At 42.5% G+C, this 19,673-nt stretch overlaps 1 protein-coding gene across 1 annotated transcript in view; it reads left to right on the forward strand.

The window, feature by feature from the left end:
• Positions 1-19,673, forward strand: part of LOC142964701 (vesicular integral-membrane protein VIP36-like) — a 265,045-nt gene that overhangs the window by 208,542 nt on the left and 36,830 nt on the right. The window lies entirely within an intron of this gene.

Here is a 19,673-nt window from a genome sequence, read left to right on the forward strand (position 1 = left end):
GTGACAACCTCAAAACACATTTATTTTTGCTCCATCCGGACGTTAGTCCTACAACATCACATCGGTCATTTAATACCTCTCTGGTGAAAGCAGAAGCTTTTACGTGTCTTAAAAAAAGTGCAATCCATCTGGAAGATACACAACAATAAGCTGGTCAATAATGCTGTCAAAATGAAGGCTATTCCGTTCAAATGTACTTTACTAAAAGGTCCATTTTTAGGTCGCCGAACGATTTATTTTACTTTCATCAGCTGTTAATTTGAAGAAAAACAAAACACCAAAATGAAACCAGAAGTGTGAGTGAGACCCTTTAAACAGCCTTAATGTGCTGAAGGACATCGTATGAACCGGATTTAAGGTTTAAGAATGAAAATGGTGAATAAAGAGATTAACATGGTTAAGAGAGGAGGAGGAGGCAGATGGTGCTGACGCAGGAGGTCCAATACCGCCCAGAACTGTGTGTGTGTGTGTGTGTGTGTGTGTGTGTGTGTGTGTGTAATAACCCAGCAGGTCCCAGGAAGCGGGAGCAAATTCCCAGCAGATCTGCTGGTTCAGACACAGCTATGCTCCACTAATATGCACAACACACTGTCTCTCTGTCCATTCGTCCATCTGTCTCTCTCTCTCTCCTGTCTGTCTGTCTGTCTGTCTACCTAATCTATCCGTCTTCCTTCTGTCCCCCTCCCTCTGTTCTGCTGGTCCTGCCGGTATTATTATGTTCCCATTCATTCACTGTTAAATATTTTGACGACTCACCGCTGCTGTTGTCACCGTCACAGCCTGCACAGAACTCACTACTCCACTGTGTGTGTGTGTGTGTGTGTGTGTGTGTGTGTGTGTGTGTGTGTGTGTGTGTGTGTGTGTGTGTGTGTGTGTGTGTTATTTCCCTTTTGGGGTGGGTAAGAAAAGTAAATAAATAATTGAGAAACAGAATCATAAAAATCCAGGAATCTATCAAGTGAAGATATGCAGCTTTACGGACATAAATACTAATGTGAGAACTATCAATAACAACACAGTTGCAGTGTCTTTATTCAGTGTTCATACAGTGTAGGGCTGCGGGCTACGATGTAAAAAATGTCTATCCTAAATATTTTTTTATGTCGTTTCTATCGAGATGTCGAATGAGCAGCGGCTGGACTGTGTCACTGCAACGTGGAGACGTTAACAGGACGAGACAAAGAGCAGCGTCTGGTGTTCCCAAGACTCTGGGGAAGCGTTCCCTATCTGAAACGAACAGATGTGTTGATTGCTGTCACACATGAAGGGAAATGAGCAACTAAAAGAAGAATAATCGCGGCGTTTGTTGTGTTCTAGCTATTTAAACTGTGCTTTATCAGTACGGCGTCTGCGTTGTGACAATAAAGCAAAAGCAGAACGAGAGGAGACGATCAAAAAAACATGCACTTTGTTGTATTTTTGCTCCGCTGAGCTCTTATCACGAGGGGAAAATGTAGAGAGTTGTGCTATCTTGTGCCTCAGTGGATGGGCTGTTTTTGGAGCAACAATGCTTCTGTTCATATCACAGACTGTCAGAGTTTGGCCTGAAAACTTTGAAGCTGTTCTGCATAGTTTCACTCCAGCAGATTCGCTCCTCACTGTCGACGTAGAAGCAGCTAATCAGATGTTAACCCTCTGTATGACGGAGCTGTATACAGCACACACTGCAGAACCCTGCAAGATTAAAATGAGTTTAATTAGCATGAAAGCTCCTGCTGGGGCCGGCCTCATGTTAAATATATTATGATTTAAGCTTCTCCGTTAGCTGCAATCAAATATATTCAAACACCGCTGGTTCGACTTTAACGAGACTTTACAGTGATGATGCATGTGGTGCCATGTTGTAATGTGTGATACATGGTCTGAATCCTGTTTCACTCAAATCATGGGACGTGAGCGTTAGGAAAGTAAAGAGGGAGTCAGTCATTTTAATTCTAAAACATTAGCAGTATCAATTTGTAGACTTTGCGTACAGATGTATCAACTAAAGACCATTTTTGCATCTTCTCTGTGGAATGTTATGTCCAGAAGGCTGAAATATGGGTTTGTGATGAGTCTAAAAAAGAAAATAAAGTATATTTCTTGTCTTGTGCAGGAGCACAAGGCCGCGGCGAGGACGTGATAACACCTGAAAGAGAGTCTTTGTTTGAAACTGGAACAAACGGCACGGAGGAAAGTGATGAGCCTGCAGAGACACAAGACTCTGTCTGCCAACGGCCTTGATGTGTGAGGAACACACACACACACACACACACACGCACACACACACGCACACACACGCGCACACACACACACACACACACACACACACGCACACACACACGCACGCACACGCACACACGCACACACACACGCACGCACACACACACGCACACACACACGCACGCACACGCACACGCACACACGCACACACACACGCACGCACACGCACACACGCACACACACACACACACGCACACACACACGCACGCACACGCACACGCACACACGCACACACACACACACACAGTTTGCAGGATTTCTCAAATTCTAACAGACTTCAGTAAAATTGACAGAAAGTTGGTGGAAAGTCAGGATATTGATCATGGAAGAAGGTCAGGCCCTATTCTGACTTCATATTTTCCACTATTTGAATTTTTGAGAGTGTATGTGGCAGTATTGGTTATGTATGTTAAAGTTCATCAACACACTGAATGAATGCATTGTTGTTTGTCGTGTTCTCGGTCGGGAACCTTTCCCCTGGCTGTTGCCAGAACAGTCCCAACGTTGCTGTTCCTAGGAACCAGCTCACGATCTGTCCCAGCATGCCTCAGTCTGTCTGTCTGTCTGTCCCTCAGTCACTCCCCCTCTATAGTATCCTGACTCATTCCTCTCAGTTTCTCAACATTCAGTATTTTAAGTTTCAGATAGACGAGAAACTTTTTTTTTTCATTCTTGTTTTTTTAATCGCTCTTCTTCCTTCTTTTGTTTTTTCCCGCTAACGGGACTAATTAAAGTTTCCAAACTTAATCCGGTCGTCCGTCAGCTTCAACCCGAAACCGCTCACAGCTGTTCTACGGGCGACAACAGAAGCGTTATCCTCTTCCTGTTCTGGTTGTGTATTTGTTCATTTTCCCGGGAGATCGTACCCAGTGTCCCGGGAAAGAGAGGCCTATAGAGAACCGATCTAAATGCAGATGGTCTCGTTATTCTATAGCCACTACATTGAGCAATCACCGTTAACTTCATAATGATAAGTAAAGCTAAAAACAAAAACTTTAAACTTTAAAAGTATTAGGCTCAATTTGAACCAATGGCTACATGTTGGGAGAACAAGAACACTTCAGCCTGCTGCTGCCTGCGTGTGATCCTTATCAGCCAGCCATGGCAGGCGTTAAGGAAGGTGGGGGCAAACACTGTAAATCAAACCTGCCCCGATGGGGGTAATTACTTCACAAGTGGGGGAGTGGGGGAGGTTACAGAAATGGAGAAAACTGAGACACTGAATGGATAATTCATTTACTGCTTTAAGTGTTGATTTTATAAAACTCTCCTGCAACTTTTTACTGCTTTTACGTGCTTTCAATTTCGGTGTTTTTGGAGGGAGGACCGGCACAGATGAGTCAGTTGCATATCTTGTTTTTTTTTTTATCGTTGCATCTCATCTTAGTTTATTTGGGAAAACATCTAGATGTGGAATTATAAATGCACTATTGATATCATGAGGCTTTTGTTTGGAGGAACTCCGGTTAACATCGCTCTGATCTTTATCGGTCTGCATCGAGGAGTTTAGGAACTACAATATATACGGTGCACGAAGCTGCACATCACATGCCACCGAACCTATCAGCTCAACTTTAGTTCTGAAGGGAAAGTGGAGCAATGTGTCTGACAGAAGACTATCCATCGGCGCGTGTAGTTGGACAATTCTACGATAATTCAGAAAAGTCTCATTTTAAAGAGATAAAAAGGCTCCAAAGTGTCTCAGACTTTTGAGCTATGTGGTGCCATGAAGCATACATTAACATTTGTATTGTCTGTAGTTCAGACCGTCTATTGGTTTTCTTCTCTGTCCTCTTTACGGCCCCAAAATTCCTCCTCACCTCTGTGTGGAGAGAGAGCGAAGAAGTGGACTTGTTGATGGACACATTGACACGGAGGACCATTCAAGGGCCCTGCAGCCTCAGTCCATTACTGCACCTGCAAACTGGTTATGTCGACATGTGGCGACAGTTTTCCTTTCACTATCCGTCGATCTTGTGGGGCGACAGGGTGGAACACGAACAGGACGTAGCTGAACCGATGAACTCCGAGCTGACCCTGCAGTCACACTGAGAGCAGCTCAGATGATGGGTTGCTCTTCTCTTGATTTGTCGCTGGGCTCCAGTTGCATTCCTTTAAATGGTCTTTCATTCCAGTCAATCTTAAGCTGTGTGTTTTACTGCACTTAGGTCATACATGACATTACAATTCAACAAATTGCCATAGCTTGTTATCAAGTACCTTTTTACTCAGCCTTAGGAGACAAAAAGAAGCACTCGAGTGCTTGAGCAAATACAAAATGATCGCAACCAATCATGCTCACTAGCCCATGTGATGGCAGAGTCAATCTTTCAGTCAGTTGTTTTGATGGAGAGCAAACTATCTCGATGCCTATCGGATAAATGTGCATGAGCTTTGGTACATTCATGGTCCTCAGAGGATACATCCTAATGACTTTGGTGACTCCTGACATGTCATCTGTGCTAATGCTAACATACACGTTTTAAAAGCTGCACATGTTGCACTACACATTCCAGACTGAATTCACTTTGTTCAGCCTGACTTTGCCTTCGTGTTTGAGTTCTGTTTGGGGGGGGGGGGTTGTTTCATCTTGCCCCAACCAATCAGCAGCAAGTATCCGTCACGCCGACGTCATTTTCCCGACACAGAAGCTAGTAGTTGATAGGAGCAGTTAAAAGTTTTTCACGACAGGCAAGAATTATGCTAATTGAAGGATAATTTCTGTTAACCAATTTAAACCTAAACAGCTGTGCTGAACTCATCCATTCAGCGCTTTTTGTGGCAAATCTTCTGTCACCATTTCCCTACTTTAAAAATCTCTGGTGCATTGTTCCCCCCTCCCCCCCTCCCCCCCTACTACTATATGTAGTAATATAACATACGTATGTCTTCATAGGATAGGGTATGATGTTGACAAATACTGTACAATAATAAACACTTAAACCAATCTGCTTACAACTACATTCTAATGTTTTATGAACTATTTATTGAACTATTCATATACTTATTATAAATGCTAAATAGAAGGGCTAAATAATTAAAGATGTGTTTAGTTAATTAGCTGATGACATTGCAGTTAAATGTTAAAATGTCACGGCTACAATAATACTGCCCTGGTCACATCTGGGGCATTTGATCAGTGCACACGTATCCGATATGTGTTGAATCTTGTTTTATTACATGTTGGCATGAGATTTATTGGATCTGCCCCGTGTGGGTTCCTGGGGATGTGCAGGCTGTGACTGCATTAACTCCACCTCTTTAATCACGGCTGTAACTTCAACCTTTTAGACTTCTCCTATAGTTTCCAGTTCAGCATAAACTGCTTGTTTTAACAGCTCAGGCAGTAAAGAGAATATTCCTACATTAAGAAAGACGCACCTGCCACTTCACAGGACGGGTTTCTCAGAGACATTTAGCTTTTCTTAACACTTTAACCAGGCGGCAACCTCCGGTTCTGCAGAGTGAAGCCGATGCTTCATGTGTTAAAGCTGCATTCTCTCTAGTGTCCACCAGGGGGCGACTCCTCTGGTTGTATAGAAGTCTATGAGAAAATGACTCTACTTCTCTCTTGATTTATTACCTCAGTAAACATTGTAAACATGAGTTTATGGTCTCAATCCCTAGTTTCAAGTCTTCTTCAATACAGCATGATGTTCATTTAGTACATTATGGTCCATTTAGAGTCAAACAGACCATAAAGCAGGGGATGCTTTAGGGCGGGGCTACACGGTGATTGACAGGTCTCTACCAGAGCCGTATACGGTCACCGCTCCACATTCCCAATATGGTAACTTCTGTTTATCGGTTGCAAAATAGCCAAGATGGCGACGGCGAACTTGACAAACTCGGGTTGTCACGATGGCTAAGTCCACTTCTTATACGTCTATGATATCAGTTCATAAAGCCGATGTTCCCAGACATTTGTCCCTTTTATCATTCAATAGACACAGAAAATTAGACACGCCTTTCTCTGCGTAAGTCTTATATAATTGGCCTTTTGTTTTGCGGTAGACTGGCTGAGGTGAGGCCAAAGACCTGGTCAGGATTATGCATCTGACCTCGGACAGGTGGTGGAGCGTTTACCTCCACCGATGATGTCGTGACCGAAAAAGCAAAACAATCAATAGTTCTTCTTCATTTTTGAGTTTGCGGTAGTTTTGAGGTTGTGATGCTGCTTGAAGGACTCAGTGTTTCCTCCACTGAAGGATTCACCCTTGAATGACTCCTGAGTGTTGAAAACCAAACACCCCGAGTCACAACTCTTTGATTCTGGGATTTATCGTTGAGGTTTTAAATTCTCAGAGAGTCGCCCCCCCCCCCCCCCAGTATGGATTGAACAGCATGAGACGGCAGCAGCAGGTTACGTAAGATGGATTTTAGCTCTTCATTTCCTCCAGGCTCTCGTGCTCTTTGCTCAGGTTCACCTGCTGCCGGTGGCTTGGTGCCCACCTTCTGTTGGTGTTTATTTCTAGACCAGCTCTCTTTTCTCCTCTCTCACTCTCTCACTCTCTCACTCTCCTCTATCACCCCTTCTCCACCTTAATCCATCTCTTTTGTAAGACGTTTTTTTTCTGATTAATCCACTTTCTGTTTCTTTCCGTCCCTCCTCCACCTCTTATATCTTCTCTCTTCACCTCGTCCCTCTTCGATCCTCCCTCCATCACCTCCGTACATTCCTCATCGTCTTTCTTTCCTCAGCATTGTTTCACATCTTGTCTCACCTCTCTTCTCCATCATCTCCCTCCAACAACATGTTTATTTTCTCTTTACCCTCTGTTGCTCTACACCTCTTTACCTTTCTCTCTTTATTTTCCATTGATCTCTAACTCTTTCTTTGCTTTTCTTTCCATTTACCCCATCACCTCCTTTCCTCCCCCACCCCCCCCCCTCTCTCTCTCTCTCTCCCTCTCTCTCTCTCTCTCTCTCTCTCTCTCTCTCTCTCTCCACAGGTCCATGTGTTCTCTCTCTCTCTCTTCTGTATCATCATGTCTCTCTACGTTGGCCTGGAAATACTGGACACGGAGCCTCAGGGAAGCTTCTGCTCACCTTCTGTTGCAGCTTTAAAGGGACGATGCAACGTTCAATACAGGCACATGTTTCAGGACATTTGTGGTGGAGTGTAAACATTTAAAAGAAGAGTTGCGGATAAAGTGCAGTTTGTTTCAGATGATATGAAGCATAAAAACTAAACTGCTTTTCCATTTTAAGTTTTGACTAAATAACAAATCCTTATTATTATCCCAGTAATTATCACATTGATGAATTACCGTTTATAGACTCTTTGTTAAGGAGTCCTGCTTGAATCCGATGTCTCAGTTATCAACCTTTTGTGTTCCTTACAGGCCGCTGAGCTGAGCCTCAGGTTTTACAATTCTTTGATCTTTAAACCTTGACAAGACAGAAATTAGCTAAAATGACGTCTAACCACGCTCGTGGCCCGGGCCCGGGGGTTAGAGAGCTGTATGCGGTGAGTTTACTCCTGTTTACACAACACCAACACACAGACAACCATAGCGGCTAGTCACCCCTCTCTGTTCGGGGGAGATGGTTCATATATTGGTACTGTTAGTTACTGGTGGGTCACCTGGTTACACCCAGACTGGTCAGCTACGAGTTATTATCACTAGCTTGCAGCTTATTAATTATCTGATTAATTAAACACATTTTATGCACATATATACATATTGTAAATGTGTTTTTCTCAGAGGTTAGTGGGTGATAATCAAGCAAAAAGAAACATTTTCTGATTCCAGCTCATCAAATATGGGAATTTTCTGTTTTTCTTTGTACATTTTGAACTTTTTGACATAATGCACCTTTGCAACGTTGGACTTCTTTCATCACAATAACTTATTTTGTATTGAGTATTTTTTCATGTGTGTAAATAAATAGTTTGTGGTTTTACATTGTTTATGCAGCCAGCGTGCCTCAAACAGCCCCTTGAGGGACGCATGTTGTTCTTTAGTTGAATGGAGGAGAAAACATATCTGCATGGCCAGAAGCTACCAGGGGTAAGTGTGTTTCTCTGTCTGCAGTTTGGTTGGACTGACGCCTTTAAAGTGTTTTGTTGTTGTTGTTGTTGTTGCAGCGGTTCTATTGGTTGCTCTTAAAGTTCCACGCAGGTCACAGATGGCCCTTTAAGCTTTGTTTGTCGACATGTTTTTATTTATTTATCAGTGAATATGAATGTGTGTTTAATGACTATCGTGTCAAGAGAGTTTCCCTCCATTCTGAGATAATTCTCCAGATAATTATTCCTTTGAATGTTGAGCCTGGCTCAAAGTTGCTAATTTGAGACATTTGCCTCACAATTAAGAGATTTTCTTTCTAAACAAATGTACTGTACAGATAATAAAACCATTTCATTTGACTCACCCAACTTGCTGCATTAGATGTGTGTTTTAATCAGCTGTGGTGTGTGTGTGTGTGTGTGTGTGTGTGTGTGTGTGTGTGTGTGTGTGTGTGTGTGTGTGTGTGTGTGTGTGGTTTGCTTTGTTCTTATACAATAACTTTTTCAGTCGTTCTTTCTTACATCCAGTTGCTGCATCTACTGGTTGCAAAATAAAGTAAACATGCTTCAATGAAAAGGTTCTGAATTGAATCAGATTCAATTTAACGTAACTACTTATTACAGAGATATGTACATTGTCAACACACACACACACACACACACACACACACACACACACAAAGATACACACCCTGGAAGCACAGTGCTGGCTAAGGCCCAAAGGCCTGAGCCCACAGGCAAGAGGGGGGGGGGCACAGCCCACAATCTGGGCAAATGGAAGGTGTGTGTGTGTGTGTGTGTGTGTGTGTGTGTGTGTCACAGAGAGGAGGGACAGTGTGAGAAGTGGGTGGAGATGGGACTCCTGAGGGAGTGTTGAGGTGTCTCAGCAGCACTCTGGTTCAGAGCCTTTGCCGGCACTGAAGTTGAAGTTAGCGTCAGTTGAAGCACACTCTTACATCTGTGTCTGTGTGTGTGTGTGTGTGTGTGTGTGTGTGTGTGTGTGTGTGTTTCTTACCGTGTCTTTTTCTCTTTTGTTCGCTGACTTTACACCAAAGCACTATGGGAGTACAGCGGCTGTTGGCGTCCTGTCGAAGGACTTTTAAAGTTCCTGAAGTGTGAGGGGGACAAAAGAGAGACGGATATTCCTGGAGGAGTCACCTAACTGGACCTAAGGTAAGTTTTCCTTGACGCTCACCACGCATGCTGCTCCACTTCACACTGCTGTTTATTGTGGAGCATACACCACTATTTAGCATTACGATTACCAAACACTGCCCAGGAGTGTGTGTAAACAGTAGAAGTGCCTCGGAAGAAGAACTCAACTTTATGCAACACATAAATGACAAAGATAATTCAGTTTTTTGCACATTATGCTTCTTATATCATAGTTAAGATCATGCCGCTACACTGCGCACATGAGGTTCACCTCATGCTTTATAATGTGTTTTTATGTTGAGCACCAACTGTTAACAAAGAGGGATTTAACATGTAAGAGAATCAGTGGAGCAATTCACTTTATCTCAGAGAAAAGAGAATGTGTGTGTGTGGTTATTGCTGTGTGTGTGTGTGTGTGTGTGTTCGCTCACATTGCTAACAGTTGTATCTCGGAGTATTTGCATGGGAGCAGAGGTACAGAGCAGCAGCGGAGGTACATGTCAAAGCACGCAGCTGAGCTCTTGACGTTTTGAAGCGTTGGTCAGGGCGGCCCTCCCTTTCTCTTAACAGTTTTTCCTTCTGTGTGGAACGACATTACTCAATCGTGTTTTTTGAAGCGACGATGACGCATGCGCTCAAATCTACTCCGATGCAATGATATGCCAATAAATGATGTCTCTTTTATTTTTAAACGCCTGTCAGGTGAGCAGCTGGGTTTTCTCTTTCCCGCTCCGAGTGTGTTGAGGTCAGATAGTGTGACAAATATGAAACAGAGAGATGGTGGTTTGTGATTGATGGCCGACAAGATAACCTTAGAGGACTGACCTCTTCATTTCTCAATTGAAGAGTGACTTTCTATGATGGAAAGCGGCACACAAGTGGTTGTTTCGTAAACAGTGTGAAAAGAAAACTACCGCCTCATTTTCCCGAAACCCATTTGACCTGAGAGTTGCCTGAGGACATATTTCGGGTTTGATTTTAGAGCGTATAATTGGTTTTTAGCGCCCTGGAGAAATCTCTGATTAGACCATGTGGGTTTTTAAACTAGGATTAAGTCGGTTTAGTTTCCACATCATGTAAACTTTTCGGAAAGTTTATGCTGAAATATTACAGTCAAGCATGTGCAGACCACTCAGTCGGGACTGAGGGCTTTTTTTTGGAGTAGTTGAGATGAAGTCTGGACTTGGAGGATGGATGGACCTGCCCGTCATAAAGGATACATGGATATTACTCTCGTGCAATAAGGCCGTCGGCCTCTTCGAATGACTGTTTTATTGCCTGTTCTGCTATCCGGCTCATGGGAAGTAAATAAATTAGCCAAGGAAAGGGTCGAAGAGAGTGATGATATGAGTGATAACTGTAGTTAAAGGCAGTCTAATCCCAACAAACACACCTGTGCACCCCCTCTAACTGACCTGCACACCTATCTAATCACTCATCCCGTACGTCGGGTCCAAACTGACCGTCAGAATGTCTATCGGGGTAAATGCTGCCGGGGCATTTCTGACCCTCCCTGTAATTATGGTATTTGCTCTGAGGCCTGAGTGACCCTTTGGGTGTGTGTGTGTGTGTGTGTGTGTGTGTGTGTGGAGGGGCTATTTAACTTTAAAAGGACCCCCCCTCCTCACAACCTTTAATGACCCAACCCTGCCCACTGCAGCTCTGACAGGAGAGGCCCAGAAAAACACAGCGAAACAGGCTGTCCTATATACTGCACAGTATGGTATTATAGACACATATATACTGTATATATATATATGTATATATATATATATACATATATATATATACATGAGAGCTCTGTAGTTAAGGGTTAAGAAGCTCCGAAAACCAAAAGCAGCTCGGGGCTGTTAGCCCACCCCGATATAACCACTCAGCTCCAGTTAAAGGCCTCCGTGGCTTCATGCTGCGGGGGGGTCAGACAGGTCGCCCTTCCCCGACCCCTGACCCTCTCCGGGCCGGGGTTAGCGTTGCAACCCCACCCTGACGTAATCCAGGAGGTCTGATCTGAAATGACACTCCTGCAGAGGCGTGGGAGGGTTTCTGCAGATGGTGTTTTGAAGTTTAGTTCTCAGTAATTTAACTTTATTTATTATGCAGAATATAGCAATTCCAAGCTTTAATGCACAGACCATATTAGACTTAAAGTACTGTGGGTAAAGTTCTCTTTTGCTGATCATTCTAAAAACTGACTCTATGCCTCAAAACTCAAACCTACAAGTCTGAAGCTAATGTTGTATGAAATGTTGGAATAATGTCCCTGAGTAATGAGGTCCGACGCTATGCATGAATTAAAAGAGAGGGATGAGTGGACACTGTTGAGCAGAAGTCAAGAGTCAGAGTCATTACGCACAGATAACAGTGATGCAGGAAAAAATAATGAAGGGAGAGCAGAGCGTCTGAGAAGGGAGAGGGGGATGAAGGAGAGGGGGATAAAGGAGGAGGGATGAAGGAGAGAGGGATAAAGGAGAGGGGGATGAAGGAGAGGGGGATAAAGGAGAGGGGGATGAAGGAGAGGGGGATGAAGGAGAGGGGGATAAAGGAGGAGGGATGAAGGAGAGAGGGATAAAGGAGAGGGGGATGAAGGAGAGGGGGATGAAGGAGAGGGGGATGAAGGAGGCTCGTCCCGTCCGCCCTCTGACCTGATATTAATAATCATCTGGAAGCATGAAGACGTGTGGAGGAGAAGTGAAAGCTGGATTGTTTTTTTGTTATTTAAATGTCAACACCTTCTTTAAACACCAGCCTGTAACTTTCATCTCTCTCTTGGTGGTCTGGCAGAGCTCAGTACGCGTCGGCTAATTGGAGTCGGCTGCACTAAAGATGATTGATTTTCTTTTGTGAAATATATTATTAGTATTTAGCTTCAGCAGAAAAACTCCATACCAAACCGGAACCAATTTCCTGTGTAAAACCCGCCAATATAAACCCTCCTCACACCCGATGTGATGAACACATTGGGTGCCATTTAACTTTGCTTCCATCGACATCGGGATATGAAGAACCTCACACTGTGCCGAGGATAACGTAAGACGTTCCACAGACTGCAGGCAGCTCAAATAACTGCTGACTACAGAAACCTTCCAGCTATGTATTTGTTTTGTATTATTCTCGAGGACACGAAGACCCTAAACTCAGTTTCTACTCCCCTTGATATGTTGATAGAAACCCTGAGGCCCATTCAGACAAACTGTGTGTGGCATTGGACTGATTAAAGTTGTAAGTCAGCAGCGTCTCTACCTGACAAAAGCCTCAGGTTTGACTTAGATTGATTTAAATCAGGTTTAAGAATGCAGGGTCACCCTTTACCTCCCATTGTCCTCAACATTCAGAACACTTTAACCTTATTTATCTGCTAGTGAACCAGCTTTTTTCTTTGATTGTTGTTGCTCATCACTTCCTTACACCCCAGAGAACTCTTAACAGGGCTTTAAATGCTAAAGACCTGCACATCTCACCAAGTGTACTAAGTGTAACCTTTATTCTGAAAGGAGCCGCCTCCTGCAACACCTCACTGTGGCAACTCGCTGTCAAATTTGACATTTCGTGCGTTATTTCACTCCGTGAATCTTAGAGGAGGAGCAACAACATCATTTGTGTTTTGTAGTCAACACATTTGGGGGGTGTTTTTTTAGTTTTTATCTCCGCGGTAATACGAGAGTGAGCTCTTAATAGAGTGACATGGAGTGAAGCCCATCCATCCATCATGGCGTCATACTGCCGCACAGACTCATTACCGGCTTAGATTGTATCAAGGCACAGACTGTGGGTGTTAATGGAGTTTTTTTATGAATGGGGAGGAAATTTAACTCGGTTTATGCAAATGAGAAGTAGTCTGAAAGTAAGTTTGGTTGCACGTGGAGGAAAACGTGTTTGCAGCATCACGACAGTCAACACTTCAAACCCCTTTATTTAACACTTTATAAACACTTTATAAACACTTAAGTCATTGTTTATAGATAAGGACATTTTTTATGCATTCTATTTATATAAAAAGGTAATTAATGACTTATTACACAGGATGCAGAATATATAAATCTTTAACCGTATTTAATGTTATGTAATAAACATGAACATGTCCTTGCGTGATACATTTGTTAGCCGTTTACATGCATGCACACATCATTTACAAATGAGTTTAAAACGAGTCGTGATGATTTTGAAGGTTCATTCTTCACCTTTTGAAATAGTAGTTTGAGAAGAAACTACTCAAGACCTAAACTTACTGTGTCTTTCAGCTTTCGCCCGCATTTAGTTGCCTTCATCAACAGTCATGGAGTATTTATAGATAATTAAATTCCTCATTCATAATTATAAGTATGATACCATACCATTAGAAGTATACATATAATTATACATTTAGTAAATATATATAATCTATCATAAAGACCAATCAGATTAAATCTGTGTAATAACGTCTAAAATGAATCAACATTGAATGTCGTGAAGTCAGCTTCCAGCTACAGTCTCTTATAAATCAATCATTTATATTTGTATAGACTTCTGATCAATGCCAAACGGTGCGGGTTAAGATAAAGTGTCATCAGTGGAGATCAATGGTTGAATAAAGAGGTATTTCTTTGACGGAGCGGTACATTGGTCCATCTGTTTATTTTAGCGATTCCTTTGAAACGTCCAAAAACCTGCAGCTCTGATATTACATTTCAGCTGAATCCCAGCAGCTCCTTTTTCTTTCTTTTCTTCTGGAGATCGGGGGTGTAATCGCCTCACAAAATAACAGGAAACAGGGCTCTGGGATGAATGCAGTCGGAGAAGGAACAGGAGGGCCTGGGGGGGGGGGGGGAATAATGGCGTATAGTTTACAGGAAAAAAACCCTGAAATCCTTTAATTCCCTTATAAGACCACTTTCCTAATCTTTTTACCGCACTTTTCTGGTGAAGAGCCTTTGTACAAACATATGGAGATAATAATTACCTGTGTGCTGTGTGCTGTTGGCTCCGTCAGATCAAACCACACTCCCCCCCCCCCCCCTGCCCTCCCATCATAAAATAGTCCCAGGGTTTACAGAGCCAGATTGGCAGCTCTACGGATCCATGATTCAACATGTCGGCGTTGCAACAGTCAACACACAGGAAATGGGTGAATGAGTGAAGTGCTCTGTGCGTTAGAAACTGATGAGTCAGCAGACGATGGCTGAGGCCAAGAACAGACAAGAGGTTAAACTAACCGTGATGTACTTATTGATTCTACTGTTTTTACTATTTGCTTAAATATTCCTTTAAGAGGGAAACCTCACACACAAAACGTGAGATAAGAGGCCATTGACCCTTCGCTAAAAACCTTCTTCTGTTCTATCAATCTAACACATCTGACACTGAGCTATGAATCCAAACCTTCACTGTACTGTAGGTATGGGGGGGGGGGGGGCGTCAAGTATAAACCCACCTTCACGGTAAAGATAAGATAAATGAGTCTGTGAAAGCTGTGTGAACAAACACCTCTGTGTTAACCTTCAGAGCATAGAGAGGAATGAAAGTGTAAAGTCTGGTGTATGTAAGAGCTGCTGAAGTAAAACTCATAGATATCACCATGAAACTTCACTTCATTACTCACATTAAGATGATTGTTTTTTGTATCACAAGTTTTCTGAAATGTTATGTTTAAATATGCAAATGAGGCATTATGTAATGGTAACTTTTGGTGATATTTAGGAGAAATCTACAGACACAAATAGATAAAGTAGTGAAATAAATAACTAAATGTGTATTTTGGATGTTTTCATTCCACTAGGCTGAAAGGAGACATGTTATGGAAGCTAAATAGACCAAAATCTACGGTGTTATACCTGCGATGAACCTTTTATTAGGTTGATAATATCATCCTGCTGATACATCGGTCCGCTCTACTGGAAACTCTCAATGGAGAAGTGATAAGGATGATTATGTGGCCTCAGCCTGCAGCAGAGAAGCTTCCCTGACTGGTGATAAGAACTGTGTGAGACAATGAAGAGGTCAGTCAGCTCCACGCTGACAGGCGGAGGTGGTGGAGTGAATGAAGAGCTGCAGATACTGTTCTGTCTGTACTGGGAGCCATGGGGGCGATGGTGAAATGTGATCCAGGGAGCTGGAGCTCGACATGTGGCTGCAGGTTACTACCTGGAACACACACACACTGGGCTGGGGAAAGGTGTGTGTGCGTGTGTGTGTGTGTGTGTGAGGATGTGTGTAACTTGCATGTGTGATTTGACCTCAGCAGCTGCAGTAATGGTCTGAGGTTTCTGCCCTGCAGTGCTGGATGTGTGGATTAAAACATGAATGTTTCCGCTCAAGTTCAGTCGAGTTCACTGAGAAACTCACACTGACTTGTCAGTTTGCAGCAAAACCATAAACATTTATTTTGTGTTTTTTTTACAGCAGTGTTACATGAAATACTTGTCAGCAGTACTAGTGACTGTGGTCGAAAGTCAATTTTTTAGATTACGAGGGAGAAAATAAATGAATGCAGTTTTGTTCATTTAGAGTGGATATTTTTTTAATTTACATAAAGTCCAGCACACAAAGGTTCACTTCCACTATAACTACCTCTGTGTGCCGGGAAACTGCGTGTGATAATGAGGCAAGTAATGCTGATTTGTGGGATTCATTACACGTCTGACAGCGTTCATTAGATACAAATGGAATGAATCATATTTCTGTGTTTGTGTAATCCATCCTCCTCTCCTACTTCCATCAGAGCTCCTCTGTTGGTCACTAAAGGCTTTAGCTGCTGATTTGTCTTTATTTCATCCTCATGAGAAACACTACATAAAGCAGATATTTGTATCAGTGTTTCTCCTTTTTGAGTTATGATGTTACCAAATAGTGTTGGATGCTTTACATCTTTAGCTTAAGAGTACTGGGTCATCTGTAATTTCTTTCAATAGGACAAACGTTTCTAGATTTGTTCTTCTTTGTTTTTTGACTGCTGACTTGATACTGTAATATCTCTTATAGTAATATTAGGGTTAGGTTTATGTCCATCACAGTGTTTACTTTGTTTATGTGGGCCACAGATCATATTTCCAGATATTAAATAACTGCAGAAACCTGGCCTGATATCGCCAGATTAGAAAGCGAATGTGCGTTAGTCCGGCACTTTACCTTTCAACGGGTTATCAACATGTGAACAATGTACCTTCATAAAACGGTTCGTATGATATCAGACAAAAAAAGTAAATCCCCATTTTTGTAGTTTAAGATTTCTCTTTTTTGATAAAACATTCAGCATTTTAAATCAAATCACTTCAACATTCTAGGTCAGTTTTAAACATATTGGTCAACCCCGGTGCAATGTTTTGTTCGAAACTGTGAAGTGATTCTTCGGATACGAAGTTGATATCATTTTTATGTTATTTCACTGAGGATTACTTTATTCCTCATTATGCTGATCCTGTAGCTCCGTATCTTTAAGACCCCGATCAATGTGAACTTTGATGTATATGCTGTGCACATATTGTAATCAATGAACCACACACACTGTCGCTCAAAATAAATAGTTCCTCTTATTTATGTATTCATGCAGTGAAAGCTGTAATCCATCAGGTATCTCTATTGAGATTTGAGCCTCACAAGAAAAGAACCCCAGGTAGCACATGTTTAGTGTCCCTGGTTTGAAGTAGGATTCAGCAGCTACTCTAAATTATGCTAAAACCTATTTTATTCCATCTTTGGAGATGTAGAATATAGATAAAAAAATGCCTTAAATGTCTTGCGAAACCCAAATAGTGACCCTGACTATCTGTCACCGAGTGCCCTGACTGGAGATAAAACCCCACATACCTGTCACCCTCCACTGGAACCCCCAGCGCCAGTCTACCTGGAGACACAGACGTGAACGTTTGGTACTTCGAACACGAGCTGTTTTTATAAACCCACATAAATCCTGAGATAAAGTACGACACCGGCATCCATAGCATCACAACATGGAGGCATCTTTCCCCTTGGTGTGGCTCATTAGGACTCTAATGGCTTCACAATGGGGTCAAAGGTTTAGATTCTCTTCATAATACTATCTGAAGAAGCTGATTTCTTGCAGTGGAGTGAAATGGTAACAAAAAACAAAAAAGCACCACCCAAAATATCTTTTCACCGCTGATCTTAGGGAACGGCATCTCTGCAGATTGTTCAGTGCAGATTCCTTTTAGCTCTGGACGGGCTGTCAGAGTGGCAGTGAAGGGCAAAGTGTTCTAGCCTGCAGTTCTCCCTGCTGTCAGTCTCGAGCGCTGTGAAATCCGAGCTGGCTTGGTGTGGTCGTGCATCCGCCCGGCTCACTTTAGCTCATGTCGGTCCATGTTTCTTGTGCACGTTTTCACTACAGAGCATGGAATCCACATGCAAAAGGCACATCCAGCCTCCAGCATGTGTCAAACACAGTCGCAGGAATAACATGTTGGCATTGGGAGTCTCTGCAAACCCTGAATCTCAACGTTTCATATCAACATTTCTACATAATCATATATCAACGTGTATAATATTTTAACCACTTGTGGCTCTTTTTCCATTTTAAAACTGCATTCTTAATTACGTATAAGTTTTGCGAACAAAGCTATTTGGTTAGTTTTAGAAAAGTGTTTTGGGGTTAAAATAACTACGTTACTTTTGGTTTCACGCGGGACTCGTACACAGGTCTCCCTGGTGAAAGTCCCATCCACCCCAAACTGCTGTGTGTATTTGTGATTCGTCAAAAAAGAAACTTAATTTGGGAGAAAATATTTTCCTTCAAACTTAATTGACAGTTCAGTTTTATTGTCAGTGAACGTAATTTTGACCAAGCTGGTAAAAGCTGAATTAAGGTCATCTTGCATTCATGAGCTCATTTTTGCGGGCGACTGTGGCTAAGTGGAGAGCAGGGCTGTCTTTCAATCAGAGGGTTGGGGGTTCAATCCCCGGCTCCGGCTCTGCTAGTCACATGTCGATGTGTCCTTGAGCAAGACACTTAACCCCAAAATTGCTCCAGTAGTTGTGCTTATGGTGTAGAAATGTGATAGACTCTGAATTGTAAGTCGCTTTGGATAAAAGCGTCTGCTAAAATGACTGTAATGTAATTTTTTTTCTTCCCCAGCGTGTTTCTCATATAATGAGGTTGATTGTTAAGATGCGTCCCTTGATTTGTTAATGGTGTTGAGAAAGGTGCCAAAACATAAACGGGCAGCTTTGCAGAATGCTCCAACTCTTCCCACGTTACTCATATCTCCCACTTTGTTCCTTTTGCTATCAGTCTGAGGGTCGACGAACTGTACCTGCACACAGGTAAAGAGTTAGCATAGCCAGGGAATGCTAAATCCTGATAACATCAGTTATGCCACCGTAGGACTGAAGTATGAATAACACTGATTAAAATATAGATAAGGGAATATGATTCGACAATTTTCTCACTGTTGAATCTGCTCTGAAGGAAACTGAAAGTGAGAATATCTTTAAATGACACTTTGTGGGTGCTTTTATTGAAAAGAATATAGAATATGTAGTAGACAGATAACTCAAAACAGACTTTAATCTAATGCGCGAGTCTCCAGCCTTTCAGAATTATTTTATGCATGTTTGGAAAAACCATAAGAAAACCTTTAGAGAACAACTTGCCATCTAATTAAATGCAGCATTCAGTAAATGTTTTACAAGCAATGCAACTGAGGCCGTGGTTTCCATCTGAGACGCTTCAACTTTATTACAGTCAGTGATCTAAATTCGTCCCAGTGTTCATGCAGCCCATTCTGACCGAGTCTCCCTCGTAACTGAGACATTGAAATTCCGACAGTGTGGGATTTTGATCCTTTGTTGATCATGAAAGCAGCAGTTTGGTGGCTCATGGCTTCAGGGACGTCTGATGCACACACACACACACACACACACACACACACACACAGCAATCAGCAGCTCAGACGTACAGTACACATGCAGCCGTTTACACTCGGATCAGGACTGAACCACCCACTGTCATCTGCACGACACCGAGTCATCAAACTACAAATCCCTCCTCAGAGCTCTGTGATGACAAAGGCTTAGAAGTGGTAATTATGATGAGTACTTTTTGCTAATATTTGGCCACCAAAGGAATAATTATGGGGAAGGTTTTGAGCTGCCACCTGTCTATAAAAGCTTGGAGACAACTTTCTGCTGCTGAAACAACGTGTTGTTTTACTTTGTCTTCTTCTTTTTTTTTTGTGGTAAAGGCAAGTTGGGGCAGGAGTCAGATACCTCGCCAAAGGCCTCCCCTCTGCTGCGTCATTGTGTATTCTGTGTCCAT

The sequence above is a fragment of the Anarhichas minor genome, unplaced genomic scaffold (genome assembly GCF_050575085.1).
Source record: "Anarhichas minor isolate MPS153535 unplaced genomic scaffold, ASM5057508v1 ptg000031l, whole genome shotgun sequence".
NCBI lineage: Eukaryota > Metazoa > Chordata > Actinopteri > Perciformes > Anarhichadidae > Anarhichas > Anarhichas minor.